The sequence below is a fragment of the Chelonia mydas genome, chromosome 2 (assembly GCF_015237465.2).
Source record: "Chelonia mydas isolate rCheMyd1 chromosome 2, rCheMyd1.pri.v2, whole genome shotgun sequence".
Taxonomy (NCBI): domain Eukaryota; kingdom Metazoa; phylum Chordata; order Testudines; family Cheloniidae; genus Chelonia; species Chelonia mydas.
Genome location: NC_057850.1, coordinates 82,898,444 through 82,905,017, shown reverse-complemented (window position 1 = coordinate 82,905,017; position 6,574 = coordinate 82,898,444). Strand labels below are relative to the sequence as shown.

The 6,574-nt window shown below is 46.9% G+C and overlaps 1 protein-coding gene across 1 annotated transcript in view; it reads left to right on the top strand.

Annotated features, from left to right (window-relative positions):
* The window catches only part of LPIN2 (lipin 2), a 69,807-nt gene that overhangs the window by 1,449 nt on the left and 61,784 nt on the right, over positions 1-6,574 (top strand). The window lies entirely within an intron of this gene.

Here is a 6,574-nt window from a genome sequence, read left to right as displayed (position 1 = left end):
AGTTGGGATTCCTTCTGGGGAGAAGGAGGATTGCATTAAGTAGTTTCTTAACAATATGATGATGCGTGCAGTGTCTTTTTGAGTGTTAACTAGTTAATGTTTGTGAAATGCATTGAATGTGAAAAGTGGTGTATCCATACTTGCTTGTGATGGTTTTTTCCTAATGAGTAGAGGGAATGTTCTGTCTCTCATTGGTCTCTGTACACCCTTGCATCTCAGATAAAGATCCATTACACTTCTCAAAGATCCTCCAACAAAACCAGGGAAGACCAGATTTGATAAACCTGATTTTGAAGGTAAAAATAAGTAGTGTAAAAAAAAATCCTTAATGTTTTTACTGCTTTATACACCATAAAGGAGCAAAAAGAGCATAAACCCAATCAAAAATAAAGGCCCATGTAGGTCATCTTTAAATGATGTCTAAAGCTTTTCGAGGGCTGTGTAAAGGTGGGGCAGTTTTAACTTGCATTTAAAGAGGCTTTGGTTCTTGCCATTAATCCAAAGGTTCTTGAACTGTGGTCTGTGGAGCACTTGCTTGTGGTTGATGGAGATGAGATTAGTTGCAGTGTTGCTGCTCCTTGTTTCTAACTTCTGAATAGCATGAAGACAGATGAAAATATTTGCCTGATGCTACTTTTCCATGAAAACAATTTTTGTAATTGCTACAGGTATGTTATGTGATTGTACTGATCACCTTCCTTTCTATCTACTAATGTGAATAGGAGAGGAGGTGATCCATGAACACTCTGCTATGGTGTGGGTAACATTCTAAAAAGAATTTTAGAACCCCCTAAGCTAAACAAAGGAAAAGAGATGTTCATTTATGGACATAGTTACTGAGGCTGTCAGGCTGCTGCTTGAATTAATGACTACATCATCAATGGATCTTCTTGGGTTTTACTTTCAGAATACAGCAGAAATAAACCTAAAAGGAGTGGTAAGCAGCAGTAACAATATAATTTTATCTGCTAGTATCTGAGGGCTTTGTTTTAAATATATCAACATTTAAGTTTGATTCATCTGAAGAAGTGGTGTTTTACCCATGAAAGCTTATGCTCAAATAAATCTGTTAGTCTTTAAGGTGCCACCAGACTCCTTGTTGTTCTTTGTTTTGTGAACTTTGGACCACATTTTTGAATATGGAACGTCTGATTGTATGTCTACTTGTGTACACAACCCTCCCTTTTTTACACGCAAATCTTGTAATGCCCGTATATAGCAGGCATTTGTCTGCCACAGTATTCAAAACAGCCTATTTGTTTATGTAATGGGTATTTATGGCATACGGTGGGCATGCACACTTTTGCTCATCTCTGAAATTTTGGCCTTGTGGATTTAAGAAATCTACATTTAAAATGGGCAACTATAACGCTTAAAATGTAGATTATTTTTTAAAAAGTGGGTGTGACGGGTTCCCCCTGGGGTGCCACCTGGAACTGGGGTACCACTGAGCCACCAGCCTGGGCTCCCTTTACACTGTACTGCAGTGACCAGCCTGCCAAGCCCTTTGCCATGCTCCAGCACGCATACAGGTAGGGACACACCCATCTGCAGTACATACAAACTGCTGAGATTAGCTCTGCATGGGGAAGCTACAGCTAAGGAACTGCCCAGCTGCTCAAGTGCATCCCTCCCTTGCCTCCCCAGAATTATACTGTCTTGCACTGCACAGAGATCTGTACGGCATAAGCGCATGAAATTTGTGGAGAGGATATATACAACAGCTTTTTGCCCCAAGTTGTAACTCCCACACACTGGTTTGTGATAAAGCAGAAGCAAATTTATTAAGTGATTATAAGGGATAGCAAACAGATCAAAGCAGGTTACCTAGCAAATAAACAAAAATGCAATCTAAGCTTAACATACTAAAGAGATTAGATATGAGTAGCAAATTCTCACCCTGAATAATGATGTAAGCAGGCTTCAGAGATTCTTAAGGGGCCAGCTGCCCTTGCTTGCAGCTTAAAACCCCCCAGATATTCCTTTCACAGGCTAGAAATCGCTCTAGCCTGGGCCCAGCACTTGGTCCCAGTTCAGTCCTTGTCTCTCAGGTGTTGCCAAGAGTCTCCTTTCGGTGGGGAGTCAGCGAAGAACTGTGATGATGTCATTCCCCTTCCTTAAATAGCTTTTGCATATGGTTGGAACCCTTTGTCTCCAGGCTTGGTTCCCATGCCTTTCAGTGGAAAACCACTGGTATTCTAAGGTAGAGTCCAGTAACAATCACGTGGGCAAGTCACATGCCCATGAATGCTTCGCTTAGTCACAGCAGAGGCCATTACCCATACTTTAGTTGGAAAGTGTACAAGAAAGCCCATTAGATGTAGACATGGTCTATTGTGAATTAAATGTCCCCCGATGGACCATCCAACTTGAATGGGCCCTTCCCAGCCAGTCATTTTTTAGGGTATATCTACACTGGCAAGTTTTTGCGCCAAAAGTTATACCGCTTTCATTAAAGCGTGTTAATTAAAAGCACTGTTGCATGTCCACACTCTCTTCCGCTGGCGCCATAGTGTGTCCACACTTGCAGTGCTTGCATCGCCAGTGAGAGCAGTGCACTGTGGGTAGCCATCCCACATTGCAGCTCTCCCCGTTCTACCTCCTCCTTCTACTGGTAGGTCTTGTGGGAAGGCAGAGGGGATTGCGGCACATCATGGGTCCGGGCTCAATGCCCCGTGATGCACTGCTTTCCGTCCCATCATTCAATGTGATTCAGTCTTCAGTTAACAGTATTTTTCAATGTCCCTTAGTGCTTTCCCTGCCACATCTATCTGCAGGAGTGGACCCCACACTACTCTCCACTGCTCTGCTAGCTCTCACTAGCACATCGCAAGCAGCAGTTGAGTTTTTCTTGAACTTACAAAGGCAACAGCAGTCACAGTTGCCTGATATGGTGTCCAGCATGCACAGCAGCAATATTAGATTGCTTTTGGCATTCACAGAGGAGCTGAATGCAGTGGAACGTCGCTTTTGGGAAACTAGCACAGGGTGGTGGGATCACATAGTTATGCAAGTCTGGGGTGATGAGCAGCGGCTGCAGAACTTTCGGATACGAAAGCCACCTTCATGGAACTGTGTATGATCTCGCCCCAGCCCTGCGGCACAAGGACTCCCGAATGAGAGCTGTTCTCTTGGTGGAGAAGCGTGTGGCGATCGCAGTGTGGAAGCTACCGGTCGGTCACGAACCAGTTTGGAGTGGGGAAGTCAACCATTGGTACTGTGTTAACGCAAGTGTGCAAGACCATTAATTTGCATTCTGCTGCGAAAGACCGTGACTCTTGGCAACATGCGTGACATTGTGGTTGGCTTTGCAGACATGGGTTTCCCTAACTGCGATCGGGCGGTAGATGGAACATACATTCCAATTCTTGCACTGGACCACCTTGTGACTCAGTACATCAATTGGAAGGGGTACTTTTCTATGGTTTTGCAGGCGCTTGTGGATCACTGTGGGCAATTCACTGACATTAACGTGGGGTGGTCTGGAAAAGTGCACGATGCACGTATCTTTAGGAACACTGGTCTGTACAGAAAGCTGCAAGCAGACACTTTCTTTCCATAGGGGATCACCATAGGGGAAGTAGAAATGCCCATATTGATCTTGGGAAACCCGGCATACCCATTGATGCCATGGCTCATGAAGCCATACATGGGAAACCTAGATAGCAGTAAGGAGCAGTTCAGCAACAGGCTGAGAAGGTGCAGAATGATCGTTGAATGTGCGCTTGACCGCTTAAAGGCGCGCTGTCGATGTCTATATGGTAGGCTAGATCTGAGTGAGGAAAATATTCCAGTGGTTATAGCCGCGTGTTGTACGCTGCATAATATTTGTGAAGGGAAGGGCAAACAGTTTTCTCAGGGGTGGACTGCTGATGCAGAATGCCTGGCTGCTGATTTTGAGCAGCCAGATACCGGGGCAATTAGAGGGGCGCAGCGTGGGACAGTAAGAATCAGGGATGCCTTGAGACAACAGTTCCAACAAGAAAACCAGCAATGGTTGTTGCTATGCTTGGGATTGTAATGATTACTTAAATCTGGTAGCCTATGAAGCAACTACTATTGTTAAGGCCTAGGATTCAATGTAAGGGACCAATAAAGTGCTGATTTGCATGGTGCTATGAGGTATCATCCCTTGCGGGAAAATAAAGGAGTATGTATTAATAAAACAGTGGTCACTTTGGATGGGCTATTACCAGCAAGAGAGTGAGTTTGTCTGTGGGGGGGCAGAGGGTGAGAGAACCTGGATTTGTGCTGGAAATGGCCCAACTTGATGATCACTTTAGATAAGCTATTACCAGCAGGAGAGTGGGGTGGGAGGAGGTATTGTTTCATGGTGTCTGTGTATATAATGTCTTCTGCAATTTCCACAGTATGCATCCGATTAAGTGAGCTGTAGCTCACGCTCAAATAAATTGGTTAGTCTCTAAGGTGCCACAAGTCCTCCTTTTCTTACTGCTTTTATTGACAGACAAACCACACAGGCGCACACAGCCATCCACACAGTTGCGGGGGGGGGAGGAATGGGAGGGGGATGATTTTCATAGTTGTTTCTAGGTCCAGCTTTCATTGAACAGCTGTCTGCAGGGGTGGAGTGTAGAGGAAAGCGCAAAGTGTCAGAAGGTGGAAAGAAATGTGCAGGGGAGAGTTTGGAGCAGGGGTGGCCAACCTGTGGCTCTGGAGCCGCATGCGGCTCTTCAGAGGTTAATATGCAGCTCCTTGCATAGGCACTGACTCTGAGGCTGGAGCTACAATGCTAACTTTCCAATGTGCTGTGGGGTGCTCACTGCTCAACCCCCTTCTCTGCCCCAGGTCCTGCCACTACTCCATCCCTTCTCCCAAGGCCCCTACCCCTTCGCTTGGGCATGCCATGCCCTCGCTCCTCCCCCCTGCCCACCAGAGCCTCCTGCGCACTGCAGAACAGCTGATTGTGGTGGACAGAAGGTGTGGGTAGGGAGGAAGAGGCCCTGATTGGCGGGGCTGCTGGTTGGTGGGAGGCACTGGGGGCTAGAAGGGGGTAGTGGATGCGGGGCTGCTGACATTACTGTGGCTCTTTGGCAATGTTTATTGGTAAATTCTGGCTCCTTCTCAGGCTCAGTTTGCCCACCCCTGTTCTGGAGCATGTTGGTTAGACGCTCCAAAGCTTTAATCAGCGTCTCTGTGGCATCCCTGTTGTAAGAATCCTTCTCTTCTCTTTCTGCTTTTCACTTTCACTCCACTTCTTGCGTTCAGTGTTTTCAGCCTCTGACTGCTGCAGCATGATCTGGAACATATCTTCCTTGGTTCTTCTTGGTCGGTTTCTTATCTTGCGCAGACACTCTGCTGCTGTAGAGCGGTTGTTTCTCAAGGTGAAATCTGGAAACACATGGTTCACAATAAACAGAAGAGCTATTGTCAGCTACACACAAAGCATTGAAACAACAGTAACATTAACACGATGCTGGTAAAATACCTGTCACTTTCTCGGTGGCCGTAGGCAAGTACACATGAGGCAGAAGACCCCAAGTATGGTGAGTGAAACCCAGGGCAAGGACATTTTTTTTTTTATTGCACTGAAGCAATCTGAAAAGGTTGCAGGTCACTTAAAGGGGGGCAACGCTCTAAACTGGACCACTGTTTCCAGAGGGGGTGGTCGGTATGGAAGATATTTCACTCCTGAGGGGAAGCAAGGGTGCATTTACTACATGCTTGCGGCTTCCGCCCCAGTCCCTATGTCGCTCGCCTGTGTGCTGCTTTGGTCCCTGCCCAAGTGATTGCAGAGTGGTGTGGGAAAATCACTCTTTAGCGGGAAGGAACAAGGCAGCTCTGCCAAGGAACCTTCGGCAGAGGATTGCAGAGTACCTCAAGGAAAGTTTCCTAGAGATCTCTGTGGAGGATTCCCATAAAATCTCGGAGTGCATCAACTCTTTGTTCCACCATATTGCCCGCAGAATGTTACTTGAAATTGCATACTCACCAAAGGTTCCTTCACTGGCATCATGCTTGGCCACAGTGCTGCTCTGCAACTGGATGCACTACTCCAGGGTTACAAACAGCTCCTGGCTCTTCGGCTCGCCTGTCTCCTATTCTCTTCCTCCTTTTCCTTGTCCAAGACCACCTCCTTAGTGTTGCCTGCACTAGCCTGGGTTTCCGATTCCTCAGAGGTTTCCATGCTGCTCTTGGGGGTTGTGAGAATCCATGCAGATCCTCGTAAGAGAGGCATGTCTGCAGTGCTGTACCAGCACGACTGTTCGCCTCCCTTACCTTCTGGTATGCCTGCTGCAGGTCCTTGGTTTTCACATGCACTGCTGCGTGTCCCTGATGTAGCCCTTCTCCCCCATGCCCTGCGTATCTGCTTGTAGACATCTGCGTTTCTATGACTGGATCAGAGATGTGCCTACGCAGCCTCTTCTCCCCACAGACCAAGAAGATCCACCACCTCCTATGTGCTCCAGGCTGGACCGTGTTTGGAGTCTGGAGCTGCCATGGTCAGCTGTGGAGGCGAGCTCTCCATGCCATGCAAACAGGAAATGGAAATTCAAAGGTTCCCGGTCCTTTGACAGGGGAGGGACGGTTTCCTATGTATCTGACTTCTGTG